Source organism: Mesocricetus auratus, unplaced genomic scaffold (genome assembly GCF_017639785.1).
Source record: "Mesocricetus auratus isolate SY011 unplaced genomic scaffold, BCM_Maur_2.0 Super-Scaffold_100004, whole genome shotgun sequence".
NCBI lineage: Eukaryota > Metazoa > Chordata > Mammalia > Rodentia > Cricetidae > Mesocricetus > Mesocricetus auratus.
Genome location: NW_024429189.1, coordinates 71,149,124 through 71,166,379, shown reverse-complemented (window position 1 = coordinate 71,166,379; position 17,256 = coordinate 71,149,124). Strand labels below are relative to the sequence as shown.

General features: G+C 45.5%; 1 long non-coding RNA gene across 1 annotated transcript; it reads left to right on the top strand.

Moving 5' to 3' along the window:
- Positions 1-8,189: 8,189 nt before the first annotated feature.
- Positions 8,190-9,861, top strand: LOC121140458. The gene is made up of 2 exons (XR_005877298.1): positions 8,190-8,471; positions 9,539-9,861. It is a non-coding gene; the product is annotated as an uncharacterized LOC121140458 (long non-coding RNA).
- Positions 9,862-17,256: the final 7,395 nt, after the last annotated feature.

Below are 17,256 nucleotides of genomic sequence, written 5' to 3'. Positions count from 1 at the left end.
AATGAAACCAAAAGAAGAAAGAGAAACAATGAAAACACATGGATTGTGATTAGCAGTTTATCTACTTAACACCAAGGCTTTAGAACCAGATTGCTTGGGGTTGATTTAGACCTTTAAGGGCACATGTGACTGGGAAAACTGCCCTCAAGACACAGTGTGGAGAGAATGGCTGAGGGTTGTGATTGTATTTTAACCTCCCTTTTACGGCTGTGTGAACTGGGCTGGACAGCAAGAGTTAACATTCTCAGCATCCTCATTAGTAAAATGGGAATAATGGAACTTACTGACTTGAGGGTTTGGTGTAAGGACTGGCTGAGCTAGGTATGTCAGTAACCTTAGTGACAAACAAATCAGTGTGTGGTGGTGGTGGTGGTGGTGGTGGTGGTGGTGTGTATGTATGGGTGTGTGTGTGTGTGTGTGTGTGTGTGTGTGTCTATCCTTGCTCCAATTTTCCATGGGGTTGGAGTTAGTTATTAAAATAAATATCTCCTTGGACTCCAAGAGGTAACTTTGGAATGGCCAACTCCAGAGCATAAATATTCTTTTAATAAGATCCCTCTGCTTTGACCTGAGTCTGTTAAAGGGAAAAAAGAGAGGCATGCATGCAACCTTGGGTCCATTTCTTATCTCTCACAACTCTTGGGGGAGAGTCTTCTTCGAGAAGGTGCATATTTGATATGATATCTTAAGATTTCAATTTCACACACAGTGGCTGTAAGAAGTTACTGCCTACTGGTGGGACTTCATTTCTATTCTATGGGCAATTAAGTCACCCAAATTTAAGTATAACATTTAGAACTGAGTCTCAAATGTGTTTTTATTATGACTGATTTTAAAGCAATCATGGCCCTATCATATCTTCCTAGAGCAACCAGTAACTGCCCTGTTCAGGAGCGATTCAGCCACTCTGAGGCCATTTGAATGTATAAAACGTTTTTTGAGAGCTAAAGACCTTCTCTCTTGATCCCTACCCAGCAAGGTTAAACTGTAATTTCTGCTCCACCCTAAAAAATGTTAAATATCCTCAAGTTTTGACATTTTCCAAATTTTCCTTCTGAAATAAGAATGTCCGAAGTCTGAATCAGTCTGGATGGTAAATGTGACCCCAGTTGGATTTTTTTTTCTCACTGGGAATTTCCTTTTTTAATTTTCTTCTTAGTACATTTACAATTATTTTTTTCAGGGAAGAAGCTTCTCAAGTGACTATGACTATTTTTTTTTCTAAAATGGTAAAATGGACTTCTGGTAAGAAAATGCCAACCATGACTATTTACTTTTTTTTTCTTTCAACCATTAGAAGCTGAGTTGCAACATACATCTTGTTAGTTGTGAAAGTCACAAAAATAAATATATCTTTTGATATGATTTCAGCTCACACGCAAAATTCTTAAAACATTTATTTGCCACAGGCATCTGACTTCCAGCCAATCAAGACACAGGTGAGACTCCAGCATTTGCAGACTCATTTGGGAACATTTCAGGGGCAGCTAGTTTGTCAGTAACCTTAGTGACAAACAAATCAGGTTTTGTAGGAAAAGGTCTCAAATGAATGGTTTTTTTTTTCTTTTTAATCCCTATCAACTGAGCCCTAGGTGAATGGACACTGGAGTTACATAGACCGAACTCTGATGTGTAGTTTGGGAGAAGTTACTTTACTTCTGTGAACCTCAATTTCTTTATCTGTCACATGGAAGTTCCATAAAGAAGTTCCATAGGGGATAGAGCAGGGTCAATGTCACTAGGTTGCCAGTTCATCTCATAGGGATTTTCTGTGGAATAATATGTGCAAAAATGCTTTGCACAATGATGGTGCCTAGAAAATGCTCAGAAATGATAGTGGTTTCTATTACCCCATCCTTCAGAAGCAATCATCACCACATCAAGAAGCAGCAATCTTCCAGCCAATCAAGACATCAGCCAGACACAGCTGAGACTGGGGTGCCTCAGGAGGAGTTGAAGTGAGACTTCAGCATTTGCAAAACTTCAGGCTAGGGATCCCCATGTTTAAGATAATAACCTAGACTGTGCCCATCAGACCTGGGATGACTGATGGCAATTCCACTTTCCCTCGTTCATAGTATGCTCCAGTCACATCCTGATTTTATCCATCCACTTCCTGCCTCCCAGTCATTTCCAGAGTCACCTTGGAGAACTGAGAAGCCAATAGCTAAGGATTTGAATCAGCTAGAAAAGTGTGCGTCACACAAGCACGAGAACTTGAGTTTTTGTCCCAAGCACCACTGAAAAAGCTTGACAGCGTCTACCCCAGGGCTGCGGGGGATCCCTGTGGTTTGTGGCCATACAGAGTAGCCAATCAGTTAGTTCTAAGTTCAGTGAGAGACCCTCCCTCAAAAAAGAAGGTGGAGAGCCATAGATGAAACACTCATGTTACCCTCTGGCCTTCACAGGAACAAATGTATATATATGGTGCATGACGGAGATGGGGGTTGGGAAAGAGGGGAGAGGAGGCCAAATTGGGTACAGAAGAGACTGTCCTAAAATGTCAGTTCCACACAGATCTTAACAGACCCCTACTGGAAGGCATCTGAGAAATGCCGAGAAGTATGGTTTCCTCCATGCAGCAGTGGGAATGTGCAGGGTTTCCTCCTGGTGAGCTTTCCATGCTTCACCCACAGCAGCTCTGCCTTCATTGACCTTTGGCTTGTGGTCCAGCCTCTTTGCTCCTTGGCGACCACATCTGTACACTGGGGCTTTCAGAGCACTGTCTCCTACTGTCATTACAGGACTCAGTGAAATGAGCTTGGGGAGGAAACTGGTGCAGACTAAGTTTCTATAGAACTTTGGAGCCATTGAGAGTCATCTTTTTTATGTTTGTTTGTTTGTTTTGCTTTGTTTTGTTTTTTGACACAGGGTTTCTCTGTATTGCTTTGGAGGTTGTCCTGGACTTGCTCTGTAGACCAGGCTGGCCTCCAACTCACAGAGTTCCAGCCTGCCTTTGCCCTCCGAGTGCTGGGATTAAAGGAGTGTGCCACCAACGCCTGGCTGACAGTTATCTTTAATAGAATGCATTAAAAAAGAGTCAGGCTTCAGGGGATGGCGAGATGGCTGTGGTTGGGAGCATTGGTTGCTCTTCCAGAGGTCCTGTGTTCAATTCCCAGAACCACATGGTGACTCACAACCATCTGTAATGAGATCTGGTGCCCTCTTCCAGCCTGCAGACATACATGCAGCCAGAACACTGCATAAATAATAAATAAATAAATCTTTTTAAAAAGTCAGGCTTCAAGACAGTTTTGAATGTCTGTTGATGACTCAAACCCTTTAACAGACTGTGCAAATGAGAGTCGAGTGCTCCTTCTCCTACTGTGCTTTGACCCCTTCCACATTAGATTTGAGTTCCTTGGCTGCTCCAAGCTCAAGGTGAGCCAGAGCTGGGTAAAGAGACTCACAGAGCTGTCACTGTGTTGTTCCTAGGAACTCTTCTCTGAAGCTGTAGAGACAGCTAAGTAACACACCACAGTGTGTGGGACCCAGGTTCACCACATTTGGAGTCCAGATTCCTTTTTTATTCACTGCAACAAGCCAAGCTGGCTCCAACTGAGGGCTTACATTGCTCTCCCCTCAGCCTGAAATGTCCCCTCCTCCCTCCCTCTCTGCCTGCCCACTCTCTCTTTGTGTATGTGTGTGTGTGTGTGTGTGTGTGAGAGAGAGAGAGAGAGAGACAGAGACAGAGACAGAGAGAGAGAGAGACAGAGAGAGAGACAGAGAGAGAGACAGAGAGAGAGACAGAGAGAGAGAGAGAGGTAGCCTGGGCTTACTTAGACTTGACTCACTATATAGATGATAATGACCTTGAACTCCTGATCTCTTTCCCTCCCAGGTGCTGGGATTACAGTTGTGTGTCCCCACACCCTGCTTCTGAAGGGCCCTTTTCCCCCATCATCCCACAGTGCTCACGGAATTAATCTTGTTCTCTGTTCAAATGTTTTATTCTCAGAAAGGCCATTTAAAACACAGCTTCTTGGGGCTGGAGAGATGGTTGGGTGGTTAAGGACAGCCACTGCTCTCCCAGAGGACCTCATTCAGTTCCCTGTACCGACATCAGGTGGCTCACAACCACCTGTAGCTACAGTTCTAGGGGATCCGATGCCCTTTGGGCTCCATGGACATCCGTATGCACGTGGTGTGCATAAACTCATGCAGGCTAAATAAACGAATCTTTAAAAAATGAAGTCCTTTTGGCTCCCCAAAACACTGAGACACAGGTGGCATCAGCAGACAAGGCCCACAGACATGTGACCTGCCATTGTAGCATCCCTCCCTCACAAGGATCCAGGCAGAGAAAGCACTGAGTCCCAGCTTCGGAGTTAGACTGGCTTATGTTTGAGTCCTGTCTCCTTCACAGTTTTTTTTTTCAGCAAAATTATGTAACAGGGCTGAGCTTCAATTTCATCATGTGCAAAATAGGGATAATAATATCTTCATCATGGGGTTGTAGGAATAAAATGAGATCATGCATGCCAAATGCTTAGCACAGTGATCAGCATGGAGTAAGAACTCAACGGCGGCGGCAGCTATTATTAGAATTAATTAAGCAGAGAACTTTAAAGGAAGTCAATCAGAGGGCTCTTTTTGGCTGGAGATAGATGGATAGCAAATCCTGCCACATGAGAGCTTAGCCGAAGCAGGGTAGCAGTGACCTTGCTGGGGGCATGTGCCTTCCCTTTCTTGCTGTGGAGACCCTTTGAGGACTCCTGGGATGGGATAACAAAGGCCCTCCCCAGCCTCGGGCTCAGGAAAGCAACTTAAAGAGGTAAAGACAGGGCCCTGCCATGGTCACCAGCTCTTCAGACTCAGGGGTCCCTGGTCTGAGAGTCTACATCCCAGATGAACCTTCCGTTGGAGGAAGGGATGGGGAGAAGAGACCAAGGTGCAGATGGGGAAGCTGAGTCTACTGGGCCTGGTAGAGGAAGGAGACTTTGATGATACCTACCCCCAAAGCCTGTCCTTGTGTCTCTCTGAGTAACAAACCACAGAGAGAAGCAGAGCTGGAGTCATATCTATGGCGGGCCCCGTTACAGAGCGAGACCTGGTACAGAGGGAGGCACCCTTCAGTAGGCACCAGGAAAGGGGCTTCTTTCTGCCAACTCTTTGCTTCTCTTTGGTCACTCCTCATTTCCATGTGGCCAGTCTAACCTATCTGGAATACTACGGTTTTTTTCATTATCCTATGACAGAATTTACAAGAGCCTGTGGCCATCTGTGTTTCGACCCATCTTTCGAGGCCTCAATTGTCTTTTTTTTTCTAGAGGAAAGGAGTGAACTGATGGTTAGGGCTGATGCCCTGGGTGTGAGTCTGTCATTTTAGGCCAAGCTCCTTGAAGGCGCCCCATCCTTGCCCACTTCTCTCCCACAAACGTAGACTCTGACCGCTCACATCAGGCCTGCGGTGGTCTTAGACAGTCTCCTTGTATGCATGGCCTGTGCACTGTCTACTCTTCTATTCCTATCTGGGGGATCTGCTTTGGCCCTGCTTCAAAGCCGTGGAGCTAAAATAGAATGACTAAGCATAGAGGCTCTAATATAAATAAACCTAATTTTGACTCTACTTCACAACTCACTATCAGGGTAATCTAAAGAAAATCCCATTGATAAAATAGAAGCAACAGTAAATACAGGGCTGGGAGCAGTAACTGAGATACTGTGTGTGATGGATGGAGTACAGGGCCCAGCATAAAATAAGTGTTCAGTAAAAACCAATGACTATTGCGGTTAGTATAGAAGCTTTTCCAGTCTTCTCTGCCAGGCACAGACGCAGCTATATGTTTATCCTGAATCTTAGAGTGATAATATGTCTGCCACTCTTAGCTCTAAGAGCTGAGCACATGCCACACTAGCCTTTGTGATTCTGTGTGTGCAGCATCTTGTCACCTCAAGAGTTGTCTTCTCTTAAGTTCTTGGGAACAAGAGATCATGATATGTATCAACTGCCCAACTTCTAGATTCACAATGATGCAATGGCTGGATAGTGTTTATGCTAGTGAAGAAGTTCTCCCCAGAATCATATTGTTAGTAGCTAAAACTATAAGTTTCCTAGAAGAAAGCTTAAAGGAAATACATTATGAAATTGGAATTAGCAGTGAATTCCTGGGTAGCACACTAAGGACAAAGGTAGGAAAATTAAAAATTGACAAACTGGATTACATCAAAATTAAGGGATTTTGGACACCAATGGGCACCATCAATAGGGTGGAAAGTAGCATAATCCCAGAATGGTATAATGTATTTGCAAATGATCTGTCTGATGGGAGCTGAGGATCCAGAGCATGGAACAAAACAAGCAACCCAATTTAAAAGTGAGCAAAGAGCTCAGGTACAGATTTCTCCAAAGAAGGTATCCAATAGCACGCAAACCTGCTCACCATTGGACACCTGAAAATCAAACCCACAAGAAGACGCCGCTCCATGTCTATTGGAATCAAGTCCTATAAGAAAGGAGAGGTGATGCTTTGTGCAAGCCCATGGGAGACTGTCCCTTTCTGAATGGATATGGAGGAGGAGTGGGTACGGAGGGGAGTAGAGAGAAAAGGGGAGGGGACAGGAGGAGATGAGGGAGGGGAAACTGATCGGTATGTAAAACAAATGAAAAAATGTTATTTAAATAAAAAGAAAAGAAAGGAAGGAAGAGGGGGAGGGGATGTGGGAGTGGAGGGGAGGATATTGCTTAGATGCAAGAGTGTACATGTGCTTAGCCATGTTTTTTTTTTGTTGTTTGGGTTTTTTTAGGGTAGGTGAAACCCTGGCTTCCATCTCTGGCACCAAAACTGAGAATAAAAAAAAAAGTAACTGAAAATATCAAGCATTGGCAAAGTGTTGAAGAAACTGTAATACTTATACACTGCCTGTGGTATTAAAACACGGAATAGCCATTATGAAAACAATATGGTAGTTTCTCAAAGTCTTAGAAATTGAATTTCCGTATGATTCAACAATCCCTCCTCTGGATATATATATCCAGTAATTGTAAACAAGGACCTGAACAGATAATGTGTATGTTCATATCCATAACAGTATTCACAGTAGACAAAGGTGACCCAAGTGTTCGCTGACACTGTCCCATCTCGAGACAAAGGCAATTCTGACTCACCGTGAAATGTGGATGGACCCTGAAGACGTTAAGCTGAGTGGAGTAAGCTGGTCACTAAGACCAGAAGCTATGACTTTGCTCTTAGGAGGTGCTTGGAGGATTCAAACCCAGAAAGCCAGACAGTAGACTGACGCTGAGGTGGGAAGTTACTGTTTTAGATCCAGCGTTTCACTTGGGGAAGATTAAAAAGACAGGCCCTGGAGAAAGATGGTGGGTGACGATTGCACAGTTATGTGAATGTGTCCAATGTCTCTGAACTGTGCACTTGGGAGTGGTTAAATGGTAGATTTTGTGTGTATTTACCATAAAATTTTATATGTGTTTTACTACACTCACAAAGAAGCCTGGTGAAAGTTAACAGCCATTCCCTAGCTGCACATCTGTCCCACAGGCAGAATTTTCTATATGGTGTCAGGGAGCTCACAGCCTTCTTAGGCTTCATGGTCCCTTTTAACATCCCCAGTACTACAGTGAAGCTAGACCCATGAGCTGTGAGATCCTCCTCAGGTACCTCAACGATCACCTCTGGCCTCAGGATTTTTGAAACTGTGGCAGTCCCCAAATCCCTGACAGCCCTCTTTGTGGAAGCCTGCTTGGCTCTGAGGCTGGAGAGCAGTACTTTACTTTGGTCATTATACACAACCATTCATTCCATAACCCAACATCTGTCTGACCACCGAGCCTCCATTCATGGGCGTGGTGGGAGGGAGTCACCTAGACATCCATACTTTTTAAAGCCTGGTAGATCATAGCCCCTCTGAAGGCAGCAGGGCTGAAGAGAGACAGATCCTCTCCCCACACTTTCAGGCTATTGCAGGAGCAGTTTCAAATCAGATCTCACAAAGAAAGTAGCATCAAAAAATACTCCATTTGTATTTCCTGTGTGGCCCTCCATCGGGAAATATCTTTTATCTGGTAACTTTTGCAAAGTAGATTGAATTTTGAAGGAGACCCCTCCAGGTTTACGCTGGCCTCCCTATCACTCCATAAGTCACTTCCATCCTAACCTTCACGAGGTCACACCGTGGTGACTTGGGATGGGAAACAGACCAGCACTAAGCAGCAGCCGGTCTTTGGAAACATGAGGTATCTTTTTTAACCCCAAACAGCCACCTGGAAGGCAAGAGTGAAGTCTGGCTGATGACCATACACAATTGTACACACTCTGCACCAACTCAAATAAGTTCCTTTCATAGGGAAGTCCTTTGCACACCACACCCTCCAGGACCAACTACAGCAAAACATACATGCCTTTGCAGGACAAAACGCCAAACTCAGACCTCACTTTGGAAATTTCCATGTTACGACCATTAGGCTGTGCCTGGCTCCCAGCACTGTTCAGAACTGAACCTAAGAGCATCTGGTAAGTACTATTGAGGGAATGAAAGATCGAACTAGTCAAACATGTCTTACCTGCCTCACCACAAGCCACTGCAGATCCAGGGAGAAAATGCCTTCCTTCCAGAAGAAGACAGAAACTCAGTTTAAGTAGCCCAGAGAACAGAAAAAGAGTATGTTTGCCTGGGTGGTGGTTTGGGGGGTGGGGCTTATCTTCAGTTGGAGAAATGTTTCCTCAGGTCCTTGATAAAGCAGGGAATAGTGTCCCCAGGGCTTCTGATAGCAGACAAGTGTCCTTGATAGTGGATAGGGACTGGGTGGGGCAGCTCAGGCTTCAGCATGGGCGAAGAGATGGATTCTAACGGTTTCTTTGCTGTTAAAAGGCTGCTTCCTGCCCAGTTTTCTCCCCTCCTACCAGTTGGGCTTGTTAAAGGAGAGGTCCCTTCTTCAAACACCCAGGCGCTCAGAGCTGGATGTTCCGGCCAGCCTGAGGAAGCCAATGCACTCTCTTACAACCTTCTGATTCTCAGAAATCCTCCAGGAATTGAAAAGTCAAATAACTCCCTACCTGACAGGAGAGGAAATGGGACAAAGCCCTTCCAAATGGAAACTTTAAGCCCGCCTCAACTAGAGTCACAGGTCACTGTCTCACTAGACTCTGGCATTCTGGCTGACTCACGGTTTGTTTGTTTGTTTTTTCTGTGTCTCTTAGTTTCTTTTACTGTTGCTGTGATAAAACATGAGAAAAAGCAATTTAAGAGAGAAAGGGTTATTTAGTTCGCAGTTCCAGGATACAGTCATGGTGGGGAAGACAAGGGACCAAGAGCTTGAAGCAGCTGGCTACATTACACAGCATGTAAGAAGGAAGCAATGAATATACAAGTGCTACTCAGCACCCTTTATCCATTTAGATAGTACAGGATCGCAGCCAGGCAACCTCCCCACCCACAGTGGACTAAGCCACTAATCCACTAGTCCGCATCCATTAATGCAATCAAGACAATCCCCTACAGGCTTTCCCAGAAGCCCATCCTCTAAGTGATTCTAGATTCTGTCAAGTTGATGGCATTACCATCCTAACTCTGTTTGCAGGTGACTGTGGAGGCCAGAGGTTGAAGCTGGCTGTCTTCCTTTCTTGCTCCGTTGATTGACAAGACTGTCTGGCATTTGTCTCCAGCAGGCATGTGCTACCATATTGTTTCTTTGGTGAATGCTGAGTTTCTAAATTTGGGTCCTCACTGAACCATCTCCCCTATCCCACAAGGAGGTCTTCTGACACTTTATTTTGCAAAAGGAAGGACTTCATGAAGTAAAACTTAAGAAAGAGGCCATATTATCTAGGAAGTAGCATTTGCTGAGTTTGGCTTTGAGTTCTTCAGACAAAAGATTGCATTTATTAAAAAACATTTACCTAATGCTGCAAACAATTGCCTTGTTTTTTTCATTGAGAATCTATTTATTCACCAGGCGGGTTTTTAATGTCTTGTCTTACTTAATCCCTGGCAGTCTTCTGCAATCAGTGGTAGTTGTATTGCAATTTTTTAGCTGGGAAAACTGAAAGTCAGAGAAGTTTATTCACAGACACCCAGAATTGCAGATGTGCCTGAGATGGAATTTAAGCCCAGGTTTCTTGACTCTGCTATGCTCCAGTGCTCTCTCCTGTTTAAAGGCATTGATGGTCAAAACACCACATCTGAGACAGTGACTGTAAGTGGGAAGTTTATTCTGATATGAGCATAGGCATCAAGGGGAGTCTGTGGGTGAGGAGTCCCCTGAGAACAGGGTTTCCTGACATTTGGAAGAGTATGAGGAGTAGAGGAAGTCTCTATGAAATCCTGAGTGAATGATTCGACATGGGCACAGCCATGTAAAGAACCCCAGTGCTTCAGATCCACGGGAGTGGGAAAGCCTTCCCCATGGTGAGGAGGTGAAGCCCAGGGGGATGGCAATGCTGTCCCCTGGTCAATGCGGACAATGCCAACAATGTGAATGTTGGCATTGTGTGCAAAAACTATGATCTGCAGCTTCCTCCTCGGATGACTACGACATGGGACTGCTATCCTACAGAGACCTCCTACTGAGATTAGCTAGCCCTTCTCCCTCTGCAATACATAATAAGAGCTCTGAAGGTCCAGGTTCATGTTGAATAGTAAATGCACCCCCTTGGCATGATCCCAGCTTTTCTGTGAATGTGTGTCTGTGTGTCTGTGTGTCTGTCTTTTCTTCATTCCCTTACCACCCCTGTTAGGTTTCCAGGACCAAGCTACGTAGGACACAGCAGACGAGAAAGAGAGCTTGGCTCCAGGGGTGCAGATGACAGACAGAAATGCAGGCTGAGACCAGAGACCAGACAATCTGTTCTGGAGTGAGTCTATCAAAAAGAGAAACGATAGGGCTGGAGATATGGCTCAGAGTTTTAGAGCATTTGTTGCTCCTACAGAGGACCCAGGTTTAGTTTCCAGCACACTCATAGTGGCTCACAATTGTCAGTAACACCAATTCTAGGGGACTCAGCATTGCATTCTGGTCTGCAGGCACCAAGCACACACATGGTGTGTGTGTGTGTGTGTGTGTGTGTGTGTGTGTGTGTGTGTGTGTGTGTGTGTGCGCGCGCATGCAAACACAACTTCACATAAAATGAAACTTAAGAAAGCCAAGTAAAAGGTGAAAGTGTGAGCACCTTGCACGAGGCTTCCTAGGTAAAACAGACTTGGAAGAGCTGGTGTAGCTGATGGTTGCTGCCTTGGTGGACATTAGCAGTTTGGAGTTGTCATTTTGCTGTGAGCAACTTTGTGCCCCATGCTTAATCTCTCCACACTTCACTCTCTAGCATTCAGCTCACCATGCCAAGATTCTTGCTAACACAACTCACATGCAGATGGTACCAACACTAGGTAGCCATCTTAGTATATGAAATCTCCCTAAAGGCAGGAGGACCCTGAAACAATGTCATGTCAGGCTGAAGAAGACATCCAAGTCTTAGAGAGTTCAATCTACTGCATATAAAATTTGCCTTTGACTTGGTAGTACATCTGCTGGGCTATGTGGATCTTTGCGTGAAAATTGTATTCACATAAAGATACACTGTGTGATACCTCTATGAGATACCTGGAGGACTGATGCTCTTCCCCAGGCAGCTGTCAAATCTTCTGTAGCCAGCATATTTGGGCTCTTTGGTAGAAGCATCAAGTTCCATTGCTGTTTGTGTTATGCAGGCTGATAGAACCATGGGTTTTTCTCTGCTGTCTCTGTCAATTTCCTGGTGTGACCATATTGCAAGCCCTTAGTGGTACCTTTCTGACCCACACTTACACACCAAGCAATGGGCAGGAAAGGGGTTGTGACTTCTTCGGACTAGGGTATTGCAAGAGTGCAATTCAATTCCGAAGTGTCAAAATAATGTTAAGGCACTTGTCAGAGTGAGCCGTGTATAGTCTGAGCTTGAGAAGTGGTGAGACCTCAGTAGGAGCTAGCAGACTGGCACAGGTAAACCAGGCTCCTCTGGGACTCTAGCCCCTTAGGTTTGTTTAATATGTGGCGCTCAACAGCATTAGCTGCCCTCTTCAGGCTGCGGAAGATACAAACACTGACATGTGTGTTGGGACTAGATACACAATGGGACTCGGGGCTAGGAGTCAGATTTTACGTCAATGTCCTATCTGGCCCCGCAGAGAGAAGGGCAGAGCCTAGGGGATGTCACCAGTAGCGTCTGTTTTTGATGGTTTGTGGTACAATATGGGAGTGCCTTGCTTATCGGTGGGTGGGGGAGGGGCTGTTCTTGGGAAAGGGTTTATAGGTCCAGCACTTCATGAAGTCCAAGTCTTTGGATGGGGGGGGTTGGTTACAACTCGAATAGTCTGCCTGGAGCCAACCCTGTTCAGGTATATGACATTTGCAGCAGGCCCCCTAGGAGTAGATCTTTGTGCCCTGCAGGGACACTTTGGTATACAGTGTGGATTACTGGGTGGTCTTCCTCTAGGTATGGCAGAGATATGGCTGGGCACCTGCAGCGTGGCTGGTACAGCCTAGGCCAACACAACTATTAAGTCAGCCTCAGATCACAGAGGCATACAAAGATGCACAGAGTAGAACGGACACTGGAGAGGGCACATTTAGTTCTATACTGGGCTCCCAACTGGGTACCCTAATTCTGATAAAAATTAGCTGAAGACAAGAGCGGGTCCGAAAGCTCCAAAGCATTGCCTTTTGTTCGTCCTGATAGCTGCTCAGGGTAACAGAATGCCTCTGGCCTATGGTGTTATAGCAGAAGGGTTATATATTCTGAACAGCTAGGGATGACACTGGGGACCCAATGATGCCCAGGTGTCCTGGCACTGGGTAGGGAAACAGTGTCCCAGACACAGCCATCACCCATATCAGGCAGAGCTGGGTTTTGATAACTCAAAGGCTTACAATCACATTTTCACGTTTAAAGGTTCCATAACAGCATTTGTGGCTGCCCATTCACAAGAACAGGGGACATCTGTGTCCCACTGCTCTGTGCGGCTGTTGGTGCTTTGGCGGGTGTGTCAAGGAGAGCTAGCCTCAGGCATTCTATTTTAGACCACTGGAGTGGGGGACCAGGTTTTCTTTGTCTTCTCCAAGATCTACGAGGTAGTAGGAGTCCCTCCTGGAACCGATCGTTCCGTCCTTCTGTGGGAGAAACCAGTCAGCCTTTAAATCCATCATAACCAGTGGCTGTTTTAGGGGAGGCAGGATCTGGCTTCCAACTTGGTAGAAATACACTGTCATGGATTTGGCTCCTGTCCCTGTGGCCAGCAGGTCCCAGTCATTGTCTGCCCTCAGTCTGGCAGTCATGCATTGTGAAGGGAGCCACACAGGAAAGGGACAGCAGACTGGAAGAACAGAGGCACTTGGACAGAAAAACCATGACTTCCAGCCTGGGTCTCTCTTCAGAACTAGTAAAGACATAATGAGGGTGTTTGTATGGGTGAGGGACTCCCATGGGCAAGAAAAAGGGAGAAGACAGAAGTAAAAGGAATTTGGGAAACCACACCGTTTTGGAACTTTAAGAAAAGATTCGTGATTGTTGTGTCTGTGGTAACACAATGGGAGAGGAGAGCCAGGAATGGCCAGGGACTGTGTCCGCTGTGGGCAGGGTATATGGGGTAAGGTTGGTTTTCCATCACCAGGGCAGTTTCCTCTGTGATTCTGACTGGATTTTCACGTCATGTCCAGTTCTGTTTCTTCGTGACGGTTCGTCTCCAAGGTAGCAGTAGTTATGGGTAGGAAAAGCATCACACTGCAGGAGACCCTGGAGACCAGTCTCCCTGATTGTGATTGAGGAAGAGGAGGAGGTGAAGCTGCCGCAGGGGGGAGCATCACAGGGAAGGGTTGAAGGAAAGAGGCAGGCGACCTGAGATTTGTAAGTGGCAAGGACAGGTGGCACCCTGCAGGACAGGTCACACCAGAACCCAGCAGGTTGGACCACTAGCTGTGATCTCTAGCTGCCACCCTGACTTAGTCAAGCCCATGTGTGCATTATTCTGTGTGTTCCTTACACCAAGCCTGCAGAGTACATGTGACTGGCCTCCTACTTGTGTATGGCACCCATATCCCCCATTTTCCACCCCCTGTGCTGCTACCAGGGAGGCCCTTTTGAAACTCACGTCAGACAATCTCACCCCTCAGTTTGAAGCACTCCAAAGCTTTATCTGCTCAGCCAGAGCAAAAGCCACACTTCTCCAAATCTCCGTGTTGTCGACTCAACCAGAGCTGCGCCCTCTTCTCTGTTCCTTCTCATGGCTTCAGTCACATGGTCACCTTGCTAACCTGATCTCTGGGGCCTTTGCTCTCCCCCTTTTCCCTAGAACTTTCTTCTCAAGATGCCAGTCCTCACGAGAAATGTCTTCCCTGGCCACCGGAATTAGTTACTCACAGCCCTGACTACATCAGCCCTTGTCACTCACTCCATATGAGTTTCTTCCACAGTACATAAAATGACCACCTGGTATACCCCACGCTGCTTGGTTTGTTTGTTTGTTTGTTTGTTTGTTTGTTTTCATGGTCTCTCACCCGCTCTGGTTTGTAAGCTCTGTCAGGCAACAGAATTGTTTCTCTCATTGACATCTGTGTATTTCCACTGCCTGGAACACTCCCACCATGTATTAGATACCCAGTAAATGTTATTTGAATGAATCAGTGCAGCTTGTGGTGTGATCCCAACTTGCTGGAAGGAGAAACAGGTTAGAGAAGGCCACACAGCTGTTCAGGCAGGGCAGTTAGCGGTTGACAAAGCCAAGTTCAAGCCTAAAAATGTCTGACCACAAAGCCAGCCAGTATTCCATACCACCACGGAGTTTTACACACTTGTCACTGAGAAAGGGAGTCAATAATAAACAGAAATGGAGACATGGAACAGGTTTGGGTGACACAGAGGACAGATGACAAATTTACTTGAGACTTTTCTTCTCTTTGAAACCCAGGGTAGTCTCTTGAGTACCTCATTGTGTCAGCTGCTGTGCTGGGTACTAAGGACTTAAAAATGAGTTATAGCTGGGCAGTTGTGGCACACACCTTTAATCCCAGCCCTCGAGAGGCAGAGGTAGTCGGATCTCTGTGAATTCGTGGCCAGCCTGATCTACAGAGTGAGTTCCAAGACAGCCAGGACTGTGACACAGAGATACCCTGTCTCATAAAACAAAAACAAAAACAAAAATGAATTAGAAATGGTCTCCACCCCTAAACTGCTCATCTCATCTACAAGTTAAGTGTCAAGGACACATCCTCCAGATCACTGCCACTCTGGATCCTGGAGATGGGCTGGAAGCCAAACCACCCTGGCCAGTGTGACTGTCTCGGCCAGACACTGGCCAGGCAAAAGCACCTAACTGTGTATGTGTTAGATCAACGGTCTGTGAGCAGTTATGCTGTGTCAGATGAACAGAAACAGGTCAGGCAAGGAAGTGCCTATATTCAAGGGCCCTAGAGACAGTGAGAAAGATGGAGGCCAGGCCATATGTTAGCCAACATATATATAGCAGCAACCACCCCCTAAGATTATAATGGAGATGATAATGCCTTCTTGTTTGTTTTGTTTTCAGAGAGTGTCTCACTAGTATACAGCCCTGACTCACCTGGAACTCATGTAGAACAGGCTGGCGTCGAACTCACAGAGATCAACCTGCCTCTGCCTTCTCTGTGCTAGGATTAAAGGCGTATGGCACAACACCTGGCAAGATGAAAAATTCTTATTGCCTATAGTTCGCATGTTAAGTTGTGTTATTACAAAGGAGCCAAAAAGTTAAAAATGTGAAGTATTTAAGTTAGATGCTATAATAAGCTAAGGCTAGTTTTTTTTTGTCAAGAAAGAATTTTATTTTTATGTGTATAAATGTTTTTAAAAATATTTATTTATCTTATGTGCATTGGTGTTTTTCCTGCATGTATGTCTGTGTGAGGGTGTTGGATGCTCTGAAACTGGAGTTACAGACAGTTGTGAGCTGCCTTGTGGGTGCTGGGAATTGAACCTGGGTCCTCTGGAAGAGCAGACAGTGCTCTTAACCGCTGAGCCATCTCTCCAGCCCATGAATAAACGTTTTGATGTGTGTATCTGTGCGTCAGGTCCATGTCGGATACCCTTTGAGATCAGAGGGGGCATTAGATACCCTTGGAACTGGAGTTATAGAGGATGGTCATGAGCTATCATCTGGGTGCTGGAAACTGAGCCAGGGTCTTCTGCAAGAGCAGCAAGTGCTCTTAACTGCTGACCTGTCTCTCCAGACCCAAGAGAGAATTTGTGAAGTACATTTAGCATAGCCTAAAGGTGCAGGCTCTATTAAGTCTGGAGATGAAAACAGAGGTTTCTGTCCCACCTGGTCCTGCGGCCATTTAGTCCCAAATAAATACACAGAGGTTTATGTTAATTATAAACTGTTTGGCCAATGGTTCAGGATTCTTATTGACTAGGTCTCTCTTAATGATTAACCCATTTCTATTAAACTATGTATTGCCACAAGGCTTACCCATAATGCTCTGGCATGTTACTCTTTTGGCAGCTACATGGTGTCTCTCCCACGACCTCTGCATCTCTCTTCCCTGCTTTCTCTTAGTCTGGTAGCCCTGCACATACTTCCTGTTTTGCTAAATTATGCCCGACTATTGACCAATACAGCTTTATTCATCAACCAATAAGAGAAACATATATTCACAGCATACAGAGGGACATCCCCCATCATAGAGGGACCCACAGCAAATATCCTAGGTCTCACATACATACATCCCTCACTTACCAACTCACCTAGAGCAACTTCCAACCCTGCAAGCTCCACTTAGAGCAGGAGACCCGCACAGGCACACTGTTTCATCTTTAATTACTGCATGGCTTGGCATTCTTATATTTATATACACAGTATTGTGTTAGAAGCTCCTGGAGTTTTTAGTGTAGTGACACAAAACACAAGTTTGTAGCCTAGGAGTGTGAGACCATACCTATGGCTTAGGTATGTAGAATGGGCAATGCCACCCAAGGTTTGTATAGGTGCATTCTGTGTTTGCCTGTGAACAAAATTGCCTAACGGTACATTTCTCGGAGCAATATCTGTTATCAAATGATGTGTGGCTGCTCTTCCTTCCTTCATTCCTTCACTCACCAGCTCAAAACACATGTTTTTCATATACCAAACACTCTTACCAAAATAGACCCTGTGCCTATACTCAAGGAGCTTTCCACCTATGACGGCTAATCTTGGTTGTCAGCTTTACTAGATCTGGAATCAACTAAAAGAAAAGCTGCTGAAATTCCTATCAGGGAGTTTCTTTTTTAATTAAAAAACATTTATTGTGTTTTA